Here is a 19,959-nt window from a genome sequence, read left to right as displayed (position 1 = left end):
ACACCTCTGGTTTATCAGGGCAACTGTAAGCATAAACAATAAACCTAACTGCACAAAGGTTCATTTGCTTGGCCTAATTTAGTTTTCGCCAGTTGTACACAGCATTGTTTCAGCCATGCAGATGCTATTCTGCTGAAATCAGTTGACATCTAAGGGAATACAAGTGACTTGGGAAAACAAAGCCTTAGCTTTCCAGAGATGATGCAAAGCATATCAGAGTGGATCAGTCCAGGAATCACAAGTATAAATCAACAAGAAATGAACACCTCAAACCTGGCAGAGCAATCAGGGCTTAAGTGGATCTGCCTGACAGAGGGAGGGGAGAGACTGAGGCCTACTCATGAGATGAGAAGTTATTTTTCTTCTTCCAAACTGCTGTTAAATTTTGTTATTGTGCAATATCAGGCTCTACCAAGTGGTAGATAGTGCATTAGATAGGCACAGTGGGTGGTAGATGTGTATTAAGATATTGCATGAAGCAATAACGTTTCCTAAACTTTCTCTGTCTTCTACCCAGCGCACAATGCAAAAAGCATGAAAACTACCCACAGGTTAGTGGTGGGTATGTTTGAAGGGCCCATATTGCACTTGAAGACATTTTGACTGTGTTACAAATAGCCAGTCTCACAGGCTGTAATGATCCTATGAAGTTGCACAATATTTGTGGAGCTATTTTTCAGTAAAGCTTGGGGCCAGTGTTGTTTGGACAATGCTCTCATGCACATGCTGCAGTTCTTGGGGTTGTCCACTGCAGGGCCAGGATTTGGAACCCATGATCTTGGTTCCCTTTCTATCTCCACTTATTCTATGATGTTATTTTCAAAGTGTTAATTGAACTTCAAAATGAAAATTGAGTGTATTGCCCTCACAGTGAGGCTCAAAGCCTAAAAATACAACCAAAGGTGTTTCAATGGCTGAGATATTAAGGCACAAATAATTTGTCAAACTGCACTAAAGAGACAAAATATCATTTGCTGTGCTTACTATTTTCCATGCAACATACCTACATTTTATTTATCACAGTTTGGATCATGAAAGAAGAGAGATTTTTGGATTTTCTGGGAACCAGGGGAATACCCTACTAAAGTTCCAGGTGTGATGATGGGTTAGTCAAGATCCACTCTTTTTTGTGGGCAGCAGGTAACACCTCAAGTATTGAACCCAAGGAAGGGAAAACAGGTAGTCATGAGAAGTAAAGGAAAAAACTCTGAAAAATTGAGCCTCTAGGCTACCTGTCTCCCACAAAATACTCTTGCAGTCAAAAGGCTATGTGAAGTCAAGTTGATTTATCATTTTTTTATTCATTTTGAGATGAGGCACCCCAAAATGTGAATATAGTTTTTTCCTTGTGAGTGATAAAATAAACAGACCTTGCAATAAAGTATAGTGCTCTCCCTCTCTCTTTCTGAAGTCTTCACTATATTATTCCAAAAAAGAGGCAAAAGACAAGAACTTCCAACTCATATAGCTCATGTTTTGCCAAGGCTTGCAAAAAGGCAGCAGTACCATTTTCACATGAGCCTATTGCAATGGAATTAGGAATTACTTTATTTTGTCTCATACCTCAGCCAGAGGTGGGGCCTTTGTGTCAGTGCCAGGACAAGTCTAGCAACAATTGTCAGGTAACCTCAGACTGCAATTAAAATGAACTCTGAAATAAAGGATTTCTGAACAGAAAGTTGTAAAAGAGAGATGGGCAGGGAAGAAATGTCTGAAGTTCAACAAAGGCGAAGTCAGGCTCCTGTACCTGGCGAGGAATAACCCTGGTTATTCACTGGAATAACCCCCAGTGCAGGCTGGGGGCAGGTGACCAAGCACTGGAACTGGTTGTCCAAAGGGGTTGTGGGGTGTCCCTTGCTGGAAAGACTCCAGAACTGTCTGGATGCAATCCTGTGCCCTGTGCTTTAGGATGATCCTACCTGAGCAGGAAGGTTGGACCAGATGACCCCTCTGAGGCCCTTTCCACCCATTCTGTGAAAAGTTAAACTGATGGCAGCTACTAGCAACTGTATTTTAACAAGAGAATCAAAATCTCACCGTGGCACTCAGTAAAACAATGAGATTCTAGAAATTTCAGATTAAGTCTGTGATGAAATATTTGGGGGATTCATTATTTTTAAATCATAATTGAATGAAATAATTTCACTTTGCAGTATACTTTGGTCAAACACATAAGTGATAGGGATGGGGAAAAAAAAATCCCTAATGTTAATTTGAGTGAACCAGAGGAATTGACTATAGAAAGTAGGAAAAGATACAGTTTTATATGGTCTCTGTATCTTAGGGTTCTCTCACAGTCTTCACAACACAGAGAAATTATAGCTTTGCTCAAGCAAAATCTACATTTTCAGCTTAGGAGGAGCCAAGTGACTCTATCAGCTCCCTGTAAATCAGAGCTGACTTGTGGTCATTAGCTCCAACATGCAGATGCAGGCCTGCAGACATGCAGGTGAAACCACAAATTGAGCCATGCTATGTACAAGGCTTCCAGCCATCACTTCCATTACAGGAGCACCAGGATGACTCCCATCTTTACAGCTCCCATTCTTGGGTACATCCCCTCAAGCCTTGTGTTTCCATCCACAGCAGAACAACTACCACCATCTCCTCCATCCCATCCTGTGTCGAGTAACACCCTCTGGTCAATAGAAATGCACTTCCAACCGTTTTGGTTCTTCAGAGACCATGGAAAATCTTTCATACACCTGAGAACTGCAGTGCACAGCCCATCATGGAGCTGTGCAGGGCCAGGAGTTGGACTTATTGATCCTTGTGGGTCCCTCCCAGCTCATCATATTCCATAATCAGAGAGTTGAGGGGGTCTCTAACAGGCTCCGCTTTTTAGGCAAAGCTACTGTCTGCAAACTTGACTGGTTGGTCTCCTACTAGCAGCCACACTTATCTGAAGACCTACTGTGGCATGGTACAATGTGACTCACCTGGTCTGGGTGCTGCTCAGGGCCCACACATGGACTATATTTACTGCTCCATCATCATTATTTTGTATCTGGAGTGAAGCATGTACCTTGTAATTAACAGCCTACTTAATTGATTTTTACCTTGCCCTCTCCAGAATAGTTTGACCGGATTGCTGGCCTCTGTAATGTAGTCCTTCCTTAAATTTTACTGGAGTTGTTTGCTTTGTAACTTCTGAGAAGGCAGCTCATTTGAAAGTACTTGTGGGCACTTGAAGTATTTGCTATTTAGCCATCCAAACATTTTAATCTGAAATATGGGACCAATCACATTTTTTGTTTCCCAGAGCATCAGCTCAAGTCCTGCCCTCAGATTGCTGTATAATCATAATCTCCTTTAGCATTTAGATACTGTCCTCCTCAGCAAATTTCCATGTCCTTTCCAGAACGGGACAGCTTTGTTGTATACATTTTTAGAACAGCACCTGTTTGGTGCACAGAAATAGAATGACTCCCCTTTGTGGTAGGCCAAGAACAGAGAAAAAAGAACTTTGATCTCCTCTTGCCCAGTCAGTGTCCCAGTTACAGGTGCAATCAATTTCTTCTACCTTAAAATTTTGTACATAGTTATGTTTACTGGTTCCTCTTTTCCAGCAAAATCAAGATGGAGCTTTGATGGCTGGTGCATGGTGCTCACTTCGGATCCACTGATTCTGTGACCACATCTGCCTGCGAGCCCAGTCTCAGAATGAATACACACCCAGTCCAGATGCATGGAAACAACTGGCATTAGTGGAAATTGTGGCTTTTCTGGGTTGATCCACTTTGCTAAGGAGCAGGCAGGGCTGGGAAGTGATCTGTCTTTCAAATTTGAATCGTTTGTATGGTACCTGAATGAAGAAAAAGAATTGAACCCTCTGCGAAGCTCTCCAGCGCACATGCCTCGCATGCCTTTCCTGCTGAGCTATTTCTGCCTCACTGGCTCCACAGCTGGAGTTCCTGTGTGCAAAACAAGCTAAGGGGGACAACTGGTGTTGATTGTGCACAAGTTTTGTCCTCAGGTCTGTTTCTATATTAAGTCCTTTTTGGGGATTGCTTTAGTGCTTCTGTTGATATTTCAGTGTTCTCCTTTTCATAAAAAATATCTAAGGGTACCTCCAAGAACAGAAACTTCTCAGAAAATGAGAGATGGAAAAGAAGGAAACTTGCTGTGAAAGAAAAATCATCGGAGATTCACTTTGATCTTACTCTATTGTTTTGGTTTTGCTTCTTTTCACAAAGTTCAAGCATTTTCTCGCCTGTAGCAATGCTAACAAATGTAACATGCTAACACACCCTCCTGCGTGTTGCTGATTACTATATTAAGATAGGTGTCAGATCAAAAAACAGATGGAACAACAGAGGTCTAGTCTACAAACTTTATTTAAGCAGATACATTAACTTACAAATACCTTGCAGACTTCTATTACTGCTGTTAATTGTTAAAATATACAGACTGATTTTGCATCTGCTACTGGAAGGAGTCAATAGGGCCAGCTCTGAAAAGCTTTGAAGGATATGCATCTGTACAAGTTTTGAGCACATCTTCCCTGGATAGTTTGGTTTCTTTATGCAGTAAAGATGCCCAGCATGCAGCACCAAGCCAGGCTGGGTATGCCTTCGCACACAAGTGCAACCCAGAGAGGAGCAGATTTCACTGAGAATGTTTCTTGCCCCCGAAATGCTAATTTTGCTGGCATAAGCTTTAAATTGGAGCTGTACGAAATCTAAGGAGAATTGCCTCAAGGTAGATGACACAAGGGGGTGTAGGAGTAAATACCATGGCTGGACACATTCAAATGCAGCCCACAGCATTTCCCCCTCTTGCCCCTCCTCCTTCCAGTCGGAGAGTTTAGCCCTCCTCTATGACAAATCACATTCCAAAAAATTTAATCACTGCAAGCATTTAATGAATTATTAAAAATCATTACAAGGCAGCTATAACTTCTTTAAGCAAGACCTAGCCCCATACTCTCTCTGTGGTGCTTTCAGTGAGGTGGCCGAGCTGGCATTGGCCTCTGGCTAACTCTCCCTCTCTTCTCTCCATGGGCCTCTGGGACCACAGAGGGTTCCCAAGGATGGGCTTCTGCAATGGGAAGGACCAGCAGAGGGCATTCAAAACACAGAGTTTCCCAGAGGGTTGGGTGCCCATAGCACCCAGTAAAATCAATGAACTGGTGTTATGTGGACACAGTAAGTTGGAGAACACCTACACTTCTTGATTCATGTTTGTTCAAGACCTAATGGAGGTAATATTTGTCCTGACGCTACCACAAATGCTGTTCCTATGTAATTACTGCCAGAATTACACCACAGGAGGCTCAAATCCTATAGTAACAGGTTACTTCGGGGTATGGAAATTGAGATTGGCATCTCTTGTTTGTTTTGCTTTTTGTTCAGGGTTCCAGTAGACATCAAAGTAAATGGCCCTGACCACCGTTCACATTACTCCTCCATATATGTGTGCAAACATGTTCATCCAATTCTCCTAACTCCAAAGTAGCCACTCACAGGTCTCCTTCTTTGTTTGACAAGGTATTATTTAGCTGCCACCTTTTCTTCTGCTACCTTTACCCTGTTATCACTTCTTTCTGCAGTTTGATTATTCAGTTAAAGAGAAGGAGGTTTATTTGGTTTACCTATTTGTTCGGATAAAGGTTTACATGGTCTATAATTTTCTTGCCCTTGAGTTACAGCTGGATTGTTGAGACTAATTCTCCTAAAACACAGCTTTTCTATAAAATAGAAGAGTATCTCACTAACTTAACAGATGTGAGGTTTAGCACACTGCCATCTTTAGATGAAAAGTAAGACACAACTGGCTGGTAACATGGTTCTGTCAGTAGAGCACACAGTATTTATTGGCAGCCACATGAAATACAGTCCCTGTATTTAGTAAGGTCAGTTGTGGCAGTGCAGTCGTCACCAGGACAGCATTCAAAGTCTGTATCGGTGTTGGAACCATCAGTGGGATCTGCAGTGAGTTCTTTCAGCACAGGCTGCATTTGCTGAAGGAAGGTCTGTGACTGGGTAGTGGCTGTGCACTGTGCCTGTGCCTCCTGCTCACAGGAAGTGGTTATTGCCTGAGTCTTTTATTCATGTAGCAGTGATGTCCTGCCACAGATTTGTAAGCTAAAAATCTGAAGGGAAGAACACAACCATAATTTGGATAAATACAGTCTATGATCATATTCATAGATCTTAAAGCCATAGCTTTATAATCACACTTTTAATTGTGCCACTCATTTCCACATTAGTTGCCATCTTTGTCTGAGATGAATTATTTTTCCTGGAAAGGATTGCTCTTCTCCTCACGGATGAAGAGTTTTCTAGACATTGAATGTGACGAGTCAAATGGCTTAGTGGAAGTTTTTAGAATTATCTGGCCCTCAGACTTAAGTTTTCCAGGAACAGCATGGTATTTTGTTCTCTCTTGTCCTTCAGGATCATAACTGACTTGCATTATAAGTTTTCCACTTATTTGACATATTGAAATTTAATGCGTGGGAGGGGAAACTAGTGGAAGAAGTTCTATTCCCCTGCTTTCTCTTCAAATTAGAAGCTCCTTAAATTCTACAGCCTTATTCTGAAAAATAACAATAATTTTCCTGTTTCTTCTATCTAAACCTCCCTGATTAACTGGGGAGAAGTAGAGCAAAAAAGGAGAGGAAGGGGCAGAGGCTAGAGGAACAGGCAATGAAAGGCTATTTGACAATGCTCCTGTGAACTTGCAGGTCACCTGCTCCATAGGCCTGCTGAAGCCCCAAAAGCATTTTCCTTGCTGATATTCACACTTTTGTGATGGGATAGTTCAAGAGGTATCGTCTTGAGGGAAGATCTATGACTGAGGAGAAGCTTTGTTCTGTGTACCACATTCTCTGCAAGGGCAGATGCTCCCCAGTACAAGGCACAGGGCAAAGCTCTAGAGGTTGGGATTGCAGTACACAAAACTGTTTAACTCTTTGATTTTTGTAATACATCACAAATTGCCCCTCAAGACACTAATCTCCATTTATGCCTCATGTCCCCATCTATAAATGCCAATTACAAGTCCTTTCTGCTGTCTGTTATTTTTCTTGTGGCCACACTACGAACTGTTTGGAGCATGGACTATCCACGATGGATCCACTGGCCTAAATTATAACCAATAGTAACATGGCACCAGGAAAAAGTGTGGTTAATCCAGTAAGTGAAGCTCGAGGAATTAGTTCTGAGAACATTTTTTTGGGGTCATTTCCACTGACTGATGCAAATGGACACTGATGGAATCTGCATTCCTTTCAGAGCAGCCTGAACAGATCATCCTAGTTTTGTTTTTTTTTTCTTTCCCCAAGCATTTGAAAATGTAATTTTGAAGGTCAAGGATTGCTCAGGGTGATATGGTTGGAGCTTTTTTAAGTTTCTGACTTGATTCAACAGAGCAAGATTATACTGCAATAAAAAATCTGGTGCATGTGCCTAGTTATGTCAGGAACAGCTGGACTGTATAGCAAAATCTCTACTCTAGGCTTCCCATAATATACTCAGTAAAAAAATTAACAACTGACAAGTTTTCCTGTTTTATTTTTGGTTATGAAGACTAATTTGAAGAGGATTGCATCACTTTTTTGTCAGCTGTTTTAATAGGGAACTGTCAGTATAGGAATTAGAATGAAGAAATGTCCCTTAATCTTTTACCATAATGAAGATCAGTGAACTTTAGACAAAGCACATCTTACTACTGACATCCCTGTCCAACCCTATTTCTTTTAGTCTGCTCTCCTAATTTCCTCCCTCCCCTCACCTGGAATGGCAAACCAAAGGTATTGTCAACTTTAGCAGCAAAAAAGGGGGTGGATAACAGGCACAAATGAATTTCAACTATGTTAAAAACAAAGAATCACTGATTTTGCATAGTCTATTCTACTTCAGGTTCTCTTTTAATTTCTGTACCATTTAAGCCTTCAGATAGCACTGTTGACTCTTTGATTTATCTGCTTATTTGAATAACAACTTCAGCAGCTTGTTTGAGATAATTCGTATGTAATCTCAGGGACAAAAATTCTCTGGTCACTGCTGAGTCAAAACTTCACTGAAGATAATGTTCTTGCTGGAAGAGTCTAAGAATACCAGCAAGATTTGTAGGAGGGGGTCATATTTGTTTCAGACTAGCTGATACATCTGAAAAAGCAAACAAGTGTCTGGGTACAAAAGTCCTTCTTCAAGTCAAAAATAGAAGCTGAAAAGATAGATACAGATTGGAATTCTTGCTCTAATTTTAACCTGATTATTCTGTTCTCTTAGTCTATGAGAAAGAAATGACATTCCCAGCTGATACCTACAAAGCAGAGAGATGAAGGTGCACAATTTGCTTTCAGACAATATTGATACTGAAAATGTTAACTTTGAAACTGGGCCTGCTTTGATCAAGGGACAGGGCAGATGACCTTCAGAGGTCCCTTCCAGTCTCAGTCATTCTTGGGGACCTGTGATTTTATGCCACCTCTTCCCCTAAATCTTGCCTTTTAAATGACAAACTCTGTTTGAGCAAGACCAGAGAGCAGGGGACTGGCCAGCTCCTTTCTCCCCTTGTGGCACAGGCCTGGGGGTGATATGGCCATTTTGCAAGTTCTCATTCAGATGCTAGCTGTTGTTGATGAATTCCTGTTGTGGAAAAGGCCAGACCCAAAATGGAAGAAGGAAAAAAACCAAAATACAGGGCAGACAGGAGCAGGGGTCAACAAGCCACAGCGAGAGGAGTGCGGGAGGGTGTTTTACATGTACCCACAAGAATGGTCATGCACACATCCACTGACACATTTGACATTGAGGTCAGTCATGTCTTTCAGCTATTTGGAGAGCGACATTGCTGCGGGTTTCGAAAGGATGATCTGCAAGTGCAGCCAAAGCCATCTCATTAGAGCACCTGCCAGTCTTTATCAGTTGTCAAATAAAGCAGATGGATTTGGTCAGCAAACCTGCAGATAAAACATTAAAGGTTTTTGTTGTGTTTTTCTTCTTTACTTTGGGCCCTACTTCAAAGCTAGTTTCTGCTTTAAAGTTCTGACTCAGTCCGATAAATGAAAGAAGTCTAAGTTTTCAGTTAACAATGTTTATTACAAAAAACCAACACAGCTGACCCTTGCGATTGTTAGCATAGGCAGACTTCATCTCCATTTTTGTGTTATAAAAGGAAGGGAAATGGTTTACCAGAAGTTACTGCTAAATATTTCTATAAATAAAATAACAAGCATTAATTATAATCATTCAGTAACAAGAATTTTTTACCTCTTATCTTAGGAGTCTAACACAATTATGCATGGCAGAATCTAAAACAGGGTGATACAAGAAAAAGGACACTATTCCCATATGGCTGTGAAATTAGGCTGCTCCTTTAAGCATGAACTGCACAAGAATGGACACAGCAGTGGAAACAGGAGATCTGCATCTCACCTGTTGGGGCAGTTGCCCAAACAATTGTCGCCTGTACTTCAGGGTAGCCTCAAAGACTACAAGATTATACATAACTCACTGCTGTATCTTTTCCAGAGCTGGCACTGGGCACCATCATGGCTGGAAGCCCAGTGCCCTCCAGCAGGATAGATCACTGAGGGGCAGATACTTTCCCTGCCTCCCCTTAAGCCTCTTTGGACAGGAGGAGAATGCTGAGGCTGGTACACCAAACCTTGGATTGTGTGGTTACAAAAACCTTTATCACTCAGGTGTTTGTGCAACACAAACATTAAAAAGAAGCACTGCTACCTTCAGAGAGGATTCATTAAGAAAATACAAATTCATCTCCTCAGCAAGCTACTCATACTTTCCTTTCAACTCTGATTATTGTTACAGAAAGCATCTCTACATATTCATTACTTTCCAATTGTTACTTCCTAACTGATTTCACTGCTGATGGGATTGGGTGTTGCTTCAGAAATATTTCTGAAACTGAGATTAAGAGGTGAGCATCTTTCTGAGATTATCACCAAGGACATAAATCTTAGAGCAATGTGATGAATGGAGAGGTGTAAGGTAGGCACTTGGGGAGCAGACCTTATCTTGCACCAATGATTTCAGGGAGGTAGGGGTCTTTGGGAGAAGTGAAGAAATTACAACTCTTGTCAAAGAATATTTGTATAAGAGAATTGGCATAATGTATCAAATGCTTTCTGGAGATGAAATAGAAAACACTTTTTCCTTTCTGGCAAAGCCCTCATTTATCACCTGGAAGCAACACTAATTGAATTATTCAAATGAGAATTATGAGCAATGTTGTTAATGATCTCTTCTGTGTAATAATTCTTTGTCATGCAGACATGCAAATGATTTGCAGCTTCCAAGAGATTGTGTTTGTGATTAATAAGAAGAAAACAGGACAGATTTTACCTTCAGCAGCAAAGCCTACATCCAGTGTAAAATAATCAAAAGTGTTGGAATAACATATGATTTAATTTGTAATTGAGTGTAATTTTAGCTTCAAATTATATTAGTTTATCACAATGTACTTTTCCTGATGTCTCATGAATGATATTCCTTAAATCTCACAAAGAGAGGTTCTCATTCACTGAGGAGTTCCTGCAATCTGGTACAGTGGCAGATTGGCATAATTTTAATATTCCAAGCAAATCTTGGAATATTAAAGCAAACGGGTCAAAGCAAACCACAAAGGCTGCAATCTCTGCATCTGGCATTTCAGCTGAATTTACCTGGCAGGGAGGAGAAGGAATGGCGAGAGGGGAGGGAAGGGGGAGGAGCAACCCTGGCTTTCAGTTGGAATTGTAATAATTCCTTTATGGCAGGGCATTAGTATAGAGCCCGTGCCAGTGAAATTAGCCCACCATTGTACTGGATAAACACACCTCGGTTGAGACAACAAACCTGTTGATCTTATCTGTCAAGACCTAGATCATCGTCTGAGCTTTGACTTATCAGCTGCTCTGTCAACAGTTCCCCCATAAAGAAAAGAAATTGCAATAGCGAGAGTAAAAGCAGCCTCCAGCGCACAAGAAGCTTTTTGCTTTAGCAACCTGCCAGGCCACAAAAACGTGCCACTTTAAAGAAGAAGGCACATTGTTACTGGAGAAGATAGCCTCTGGGCAATGCTCAGCAGTGGGATTACAGTGAATTCCATCTTGGACGACAGCTTGATGATACAGATGGGGAAGAGTTCAGTGTTTGCAATGGAACTTTCCTACCAGAAAACTCAGAAGTTTAGTGAAACCTTGTCTTTAATTTTGCTTGGTTTTCCTTTATGTATTTGTGACTGTATCTAAATTTAACGGAGAAATATAACAAAACAAACAAACAAACAAACCCCCATCTCACAATGCTTCAAGTATTTTGCTTGAAAATTTTATCAGTGAAACCAGGAGACTTAACACTGTGTTTCCCTACCTTGCACCTCTTTTTTCATCTGGTGTTTCCTTTTCCATCAAGGAAAAGGAAACACCAGATGAAAAGATGGCCTTTCATTATGTGAGCATGAGAAGATGGCCTTTCATTATGTGAGCAGTGGGAAGTACCCCTGGATGAGCATTAGTTCCTTAGCCAATGTAACCTGCATAATATTAGCTTGGAGAAATTGATGAAAGAAAGATTTATCAGGGTGTCCAGGTGGTGACAGAAAGTGGCCTACTTTCTTTCCCTGTTTGTATTCCTTTTACTGCTGAGCCAAGAGGGTGCACAGAAAGAGGCAAAGCAAGCCCAAGAGTATGAGGAAAGCCATACCTTGGAGAAGGTGATCCATTAAGGGTTGACTGCCTAGACATGCTTTGGTCTCTGAAACATATTGTAAGGGTTCAAGCTCCTATTAAAAGGATCAGCCTCTCCCTTTCTGAAACAATTTGTGCAACTGTAAAGCCTGTAACATCTTCATGTCTTTAACAAGGAAAAGAGAAAAACTACTTAAATTAAATGGCTTTGGTACAAAGAGGATCTGGCAGTGGCTAGCTTTATATTATTAACATTTCCCAGGAGTGATGTTCCACAGTGGCAGGCTGATGTAATTACCAGAAGTGAAGTTGTAAGTACTATTGAAAAGACCAAGAGATTTGCTAGCGACTTCAAAGAGGTAAAGATTTGTGTGGATTTGCACAGGGATAGAAAATGCAATGGGTTAGAAAATCAGGTCCTCCAGTGTCTTTAATCTTTTGTGGGCTTTATCCAGACATTTTGGTTTACAGGGGATTTAAATTAAGTTGCAAAAGAGACTTCCTAAACTTCTATCTGAATGTTATATTATGTGGGTTTTATACTATTAGCTTAAAAACTGACCTTTTCTAAGCTTTTTGGATTAATGGCTTGTGGACAACTAATGCTGGCATTGGCAAGGAATTAACTTTCATGACGTGGAGACAGATGATGATCTAATAGTGATTTGCCTTTATCCAGGAAATTCACATACATATTAAAAGATGAAAGAAAGATCTTGGAATGAACCAGTAAATTATCAAAAAATGACAAAGCACACTGGATAAAGTACACTGGAAAATGCATTTGAGAGAACTTGTAGTACAAGATATGCTGCAGAGAGTCACTGGGATAGAATACGATCAGACAGACCTTTTATGGTCCTATTTTTGTTTGAGGAGTAATGGTTTTAGTATAATTGTACAGATTTGTTCTGAATTATTTATAACAGATAGTGTGCCAGGTTTTGTGGTTTGATTTTTTAAAAAAATTTCTTTCCTTAATGTAGGTCAGTCTAAAATGTGAAAAAGCAGTCAACTAAGGGAAAAAATTCACTTGTGCTTTAATATAACCTATTGTCCATATGGATATGGAGAAAAGGGATACCTTCTCTCAAACTGTGCACTGTGACAAGGTGTCCCAGGGGATTCAGAGTTCTAAGGATCCTCCCTGTTGTTTCACAGCAAAGGTGGGAATGCACTTCTGTAAGGTCACAAGACATTTTCAAAAATGATCAGCCTTGTGAAAGCGCTATAAATTGTCTGAAACAAAGATTGCTGCAAAGATCTCTTCAGAGACAAAAAAACGTCTTTTAAAAGATTTCCAGCTTCCATTCAGACCTTGCCACTGGTCAGCTCTTTTTCCTCTCTGGCCTCTAGATTCCAGCATACTTTGAAAACCCACCATTATAAGAATTTTATGCAGGTCAAACCTGGAATAAGTTAAGGCATGCTTCACTAGGCAAACAGACATCCATTAAAAGAAATGTTTCCACCGTGCCTCAGTTTCCCTCTGTGTTCAGTTGGAATAAAGATTATGCTGCAAAGATCTCTTCAGAGACAAAAAAGCATCTTTTAAAAGATTTCTAACTTCCATTACCACTGGTCAGCTTTTTTTCCCCTCTGGCCTCTAGGTTCCAGCATACTTTGGAAACCCACCATTATAAGAATTTTATGCAAGTCAAACCTGGAATAAGTTAAGGCATGTTTCACTAGGCAAACAGACATCCACTAAAAGAAATGTTTCCTCTGTGCCTGTTTTCCTCTGTGTTCAGTTGGAATAAAGGTGCTTATTCCACAGCAACACTGCATGGTAAAACCTCACTTGCTTTTTAAAACCCCATGGTTTTAAAAACATGTTGGGCTGGGATGGCTGGCTACTCACCCTTGAGCAAGTGAAGTAGTTATAATTCCCAGTGTCCTCCAAAAGGCAGGCAGAGGACTCAGTTGGAGCTGAATGAAGCATATGTTAAACACCAGCTATGGGAGGTGATGTCAATCCCCTGCCTTCTGTCACCAAGCCCTTTGCTGGACCATCACTGTGGTCTGGGAGTGCTGTAGCCAAGGCTGAAGTAACAGGCATGGCCTAGAGGATAATCTAGAGGGACTATGAATGCAGGAAAAAAGGGAATGCTTGTTCTCTCTCTTCACACCCCAAAAGACGAAACTTGCAACTTCCCCCAGCTCAGATATTTTGTGGGCTACACTGTAAAATGCTTATTCTTTTTGATTATTCTTAAAAAGAAATGTATCAGCTCTGTGGCTGTGTCTGTCTTCCTCACAGGTGTCGCATTAGTGAAAGGGGCTGGTGAGGAAGAGGGCTGTGGATGGGCACAGAGTGCATCCCATTCCCTTGGTAAACTTGCTCAGGCCCTGGCTGGCTGAGAAAATGACTGAGCACAGAAATGGGGCTGAGGGCACAGGAGTCAAGGGAAGACCTTTCCCATTATTTGCTTGTTCCAATACAAGATTGCCCCTGTAGATGAGGAGAGCCTTGTAGGAATGCTATTTTAGCTGACATGGGAGAGGTTCTTTATAAGGTGGAGCCAGTCTGATGGAGAGATGCCTCCTGCTGCACACTGTGCACAGCTGCTGTTCTGCAGCCAAGGTCCTGAGAGTGTGTAGAGGTACTGAACCAAGTCCCAAAAGGAACCTTTAGGCAGTGCCTTGCTGCAAGTGCCACCTGTTGATAGACACTCATGTGAAGGAAACATCAGTGTTTTGCATATTGTTCATGATGTCTGGATTGAGCCAAATACTTTACTGGGGGCCAAGGAAGACCACTCTGGGAGAGGAGTATTGCTTTCTTCTGTAGTATGTGAGCTATGACCTGCTTCCTAAGGACCTTTCAGACTTTTAAGTAACACTTTCCTATTGCATCATTATTTCTGGACTTGGGCTTCCCATGGGTCTCCTGCCTTTACATTGTTTGCACGGGCTCTTAGTCTTTACTGTAGGTCTTAGTTTGTCAGAGAGTATTAGGAAACTATTTTGAAGCCTCTAACAGTCAGTGGCATATGGAGGTGATGCTCTAGGGCCCTGTTGAGATTAAACATTTACTGCTTGACTTGTTTGTGATGACAGGGACCTGGCTGATCTTCTCTTCCTATGCAAACTGGCAAAGCTCTGCATTTCAGCAGCTGGGAAAGCAGCCCTGTCGGCTCCACTCCTCTTTTGTAGTGAGGAGCAGCTTAGCCTGAGAGCAGAGTCTCAAAACAGTGCTCCCTGTCCTCCAGCATAAAACTGATTAGCAGCCCTGTCGGCTCCACTCCTCTTTTGTAGTGAGGAGCAGCTTAGCCTGAGAGCAGAGAGTCTCAAAACAGTGCTCCCTGTCCGCCAGCATAAAACTGATGAACTCTGCTGCAGGAGGTGCTGGAAATACTAGTGAGGGGATTGCTGAGTGCCTGTGTTGTTCTTATGGGCCGTGGAATCAACATTTAATGAACGTGGGCACTCCTTCCCTCTCTCCAGAGAGGTAAGTGTTGCATGGGCAGCACAAATAAAAGATATAAATGTAGGCACTCAGAATAATATCTGACAAGAAAGGAACATACAAATCAGCTGTCACTCACCACTCTTTCCCTTGCCCTGGTGCATGAGGCACTGGCAATTTTCAAGGTGAGGACATGCAAGTCACAATTGCCACCGCATTAATATTAATGACAATATTTGTCTCTGCCTGGGAACAAGGGTCCCCTCCACCTGCTGCAAATATTTTGCTGTGCTAAGCTATCTCTGGACTCCTCAACCTAGCTATTTTAAGTTTCTAGTGCATAACAGCTCCATTAATGGAGCTGTCTCAGTTGCTTTTGTATTTTGTAACTTTTCTAACCAACTGTGATTAGCTGGTTGCCCCTGTCTGGTATTTGACAAGCTATCAACCAGTGTGCTTAGTGCCAGTGATGTCTATGTACAAGGAATAACACTTTTTCAGAGCACGGCACTCACTTCAGCAATGTTGCCTTTGCCCACCTTTCCAAAACCTCTCAGGTGTGGACTCTATCCTGTTGTCTGCCAGGAAAAGAAATTCATCTCAACATATCCAGGCTCCAAAGCACAGTGAAAGAGCAGCTCAGAGAAGGAATTCATGCAAGCAATTACTCTGGACAGGGGACTGTCTGTGATCACCTCTGCTTTACACTACATTTACTGTACAATGGGGTTTGTTTGTTCTTTCACCTGTGGGTGTAGAATGGTATAGCTGCGTGTGCATACTAACAAATTGACTTCAAGCATTCACCATGCACTCTGCTGATGACAAAGCCACATTGGGAATTTGCAGATCTGAGCTAGAGACTTGGAAAAATTATCTGTGATATTTCAACCACCATGAACGACTTCCTGACAAGGTTGTATCTGACGCACTACCAGATATTACATAAATTTACCAAGCAGAAGTTTTAAGACAAATAAAATAACGTATTTCTCTTGCACAAGCATAACCAAGCTCTAGAGCTTTTCACGACTCTAGTTTTTGTGACAGAAAAAGGGATAAAGTAATTCACAAATAAAAATTTTAAATAATTTAAAATTAATCCTGCTATGTCACTATAAACTGAATAGATTGAAAGTAGAAGCATCCCAGCATAGGAGGCAGACAGCTGTGTGCTTGCCTTGTTCTGCACACTTCCCCTGAACATTTGCTGCTGGCCACATGAGTGATTTAACTAACTGCACAAGACAAGTTCATGTCCTTGTTTTATAGCCATGTTTCAGGTAAAATACAACCCAGAATGAATCTTCACTGCTTCTTGCTGTTGCTGATGTCTCATTACTTGCCTTGAGGGAGATCTATGAGTGAAGTCAGCAGAACTGCAGTGCTATTCAGGAATGCCTTTGGATTGTGTTGGGGTTTAAGCTAAATATCAAATCAACTCAAGCAATCATGTTTTACCCATATATACCAAGTTTCCCCTAAAAAGTTCAGTTGGAAAAAGTCCTTCCTGTTACTCTGTTAATCAGGTGGGCAGTTTAGTTCCACGTCCTGTTCAGCACAAGTCACCATGTGCAATGATAGGTAGTCAGCCTGCACCCACACGTAATCTGTGTCACTTGGGAAGCAGCACAGAAAAACCCAGGAAATCAGAGACTTTTTATCATGGGTGTAGGCAAAAAAGCTCACCTCAAATTCAGGCTGTCCCAGCTAACAACATTTGTTCCCATTGCTCTGAGGGTACCTGCATGTCTTTCTGGATTCAGCTGTCCAAGTGGAACTTGATCTGGGTGACAGCAGGGAGGTGGAGGCAAGCAGGGTGCTTTCTGCTCCTCCTCAAGGCTATTGCATCATGATTTTGAGTCAACACATTTCAGACCTCCCACAGAGAGCAGAGCTGGCTCTTTACCTGTGCAAGACCCAGCATAATAACTTCAGGTAGCTCTCCCCAAGGCAATTTGCTGAGGTCATACATGACAGTCACAAATATTTCCCAGATTACCAAATCATGTGTGTCGAACAAAGAATTTAATTTTTATTTTTTATTTAAATTACTGTAAGGCAAAGGTTAACTAAAAGATCAAAAATCATACAAATAAATATCATACAAGGTGACACAAAGATTACAAATACAAATTAAAAAATCGTACAAAGTGATGTCTGAATAATTGACTACAACCTTTTACATTAACACCCAAAAATAGAAGAAGAATCCCACCTTTGCTTCTTCCCTTTTATTTTTGTACCATAAGGGTCTTGCAACACCAACTAAGAAAGCAGTTTTCTGTGAATCTTCTCAAAATGAGGGAATCCCCGAAGGAGGTGGTAGAAATTTCTATGTTGTTAGCCTTAGGCACCACAGGGAAGAAAGAGGTATTGTTGAAAGTGTCAAAATACCTGGAAAAGTAGTAGCAGAGGGATTGGCTAACTGGTATAGTTTAGAATAGGACTGAGGCTACTCAGAGGGTGAAACAGAGAACTAGAAAACTTTGACTAGTTCCCTGATTGTATGTATAAGCTATCCGCAAGGAAATTTAGGCTGACATTTCTTGGGAGGAGCTGTTAGCTGGTGAAAAGTCTCAGTTTCTGCCAAAGTAGCAAAAAAAAAAAAACCAAAAAAACCCCAAAAAAAACACCTCAACACATGTTCTGCTTTCTTGCAGAAGACCACATACTGCAGCTGTTTCAGCCACACAGGTGAGGCCAGCAAGGTAGCCAAGGTATCTACTGACAGATAACAATTTTCTGACAACAGATCAGAATGCCAGCAAAGCTCTGACAGTGTGCAAGGCTCTCATATTTGCCATTAACACTGGATAATACTCCCACCTCCATTTGTTGAAACTTGTATCCTTGATCAAGAATGACTTTTTGTCATTTCTGCAAAAGAGCGAAATTCCTCTGGTGAAGAATTTGAAATTCAAGCAGAGCCAAAATTGCTCAATGTCATTAATAGGGCACAGACTGAGCTTTTGTGCTGAAATAGCAGCAGTTTAGGGGGAAAAAGATTGGGAGGTTAAAAAAGCAGTCATGGGGCCCCAGAAGGGTGCCAGCCATGTAAATCCCCATTCTCCCAATTAACATCTTGTTTCCATTCTTTCATATTTCTTCTCTGCCTCTGTTTTTCATGTGTGTATTTTCTGCTGGGATAAGCCCAGCTTGGACACAGGAAGGTGAAAGCATTCTTACCATGTTTGTGGTACAGAACATAAGCAGCCTCTTTGAGTGTGGCCTTAGCTGATACTGAAATTCTGCCAGGTTTTCTACAGAGCAGAAATATAAGAAATATACACACACACTCATATATATATATATGTATGTGTATATATATATGTATGTATATATGAATATATGCATGCAAATAAATATTTATGAATGCATGCAAATATATTTATGCATGTGGTTGTGCTTAGGTACATGCTCTGTGCATCTTCTTGACAGTGCTGGTTTCCACTTCACAGCAGCATTTCAACAAAGTAAAACTGGGGATTTTTTAGTGGAGACTCAGATCTCTGTTGCATAATAAAGGAAATAAAACCAAAAGCTCTGCCTCCTCACTTCCTAAACAAGAAGAGTTCTGGGTTTGAGGCTCATGAAAGGAGGAAGTTGTTAGGAGTTGTCTTCCCAGCATATCCCAAACCTGTGCTTGGCAGTCCTGACAGTAAGCAGCCTTGCAGCTTCCCTGATGGGCACAGTGAATTTGTCAGCTTCACTTCATGCAGCAAGAGGCAAGGAAACAACTGGGCTTTCAACCAGCACCAGTGTTTCAGTAGAAACACATCTGGGACATGGACATCAAACACATTCTGGAGAAACAGTGAAGAGAAACACATCTGAGTCTCCCTTGCCAGGCCCTTATGTTTTTGTGGTACCATCCATTTGAGCGAGCTGTGTAGGAACTTCTGGCTGTGGAAGTAAAGCTTTATTTTTTTCACCCTGTTAGTGCAGCCCTCTGTCAGTACACAATGTGTAAAACTAGAGTGTCATGGAGGTCACAGTTCTCTGGCATATGCCCTTGAACAAAGATTTTATCAATGTAAAAAACCCTCACTGCTAGAAACAAAGCAGTAGACGTGGTTTGTTTTGTTCAGTAATTACAAGGATCCTGTTTTGCCTTGGTGATTCTCTGCCTTCTGATTGACTTTTTCCTACCAATTTCAGGTGCATCAAAACAGTGTATTTCATTCTAGAAAAAAGAGTTTACTTCCTGTTTTTTGAGGGTTTTAGTTTTTTCTTGGTCAGTGCATGCCTTTCAGAAATGTAGTAAGTAGCATCAATGAATCCCCCTGCCTGTAAAATTAGAGCCCGTGTTGAGCTGGAGACTTGGAATGTAATAAAGTGATTTTAGTTTTTTGTATCCTACAGTTTTGCATGTAGGCTCCCTGGATTTAGAAGCTTATTAAAGTGTCCATAGGCAAGCTCATAGTCAAAGAGTTACGGAATGGGCAAGGTTGGAAGGGACCACTGGAGGCCACCTAGACCAACCTCACTGCTTTGGCAGAGTCTTCTAGAGCATGATATTAAGGACTGTGTCCAGATAAATTTGGACTATATCCAGGGAAGGAGACTAGGACTTTTCACCAGCGAAGAGTTGTGCTGTTTCCCAAAAAACTGATGATTACACAGCAATCCCTGCCTTTTGGCAAGAAAGTACAATGGAAATCCAGGAGTGGCATTAGAAATAATTTCCTTACATGATGCTATGTTGGGTCCCGGCTGAACTGCGAAAGAGTTAAACTGTTGCCCCAAAGAGCTCTTTGTCAAACTATGTAGACTGGGTTGATGATCTCAGGCAAGACAGATTTCCTGCAGATTACAGAGGCATATCTGAACACTGAGTCAGTTCTTGTCCAAAAATTATGGGTAGCCTGAAGATAATGCCCTGCAGCAGCAGGCAACCTGCCACGGG

The sequence above is a fragment of the Passer montanus genome, unplaced genomic scaffold, assembly GCF_014805655.1.
Source record: "Passer montanus isolate IOZ18808 unplaced genomic scaffold, ASM1480565v1 scaffold26, whole genome shotgun sequence".
NCBI classification, from domain to species: Eukaryota; Metazoa; Chordata; class Aves; order Passeriformes; family Passeridae; genus Passer; species Passer montanus.
This window is presented reverse-complemented; position numbering follows the sequence as displayed.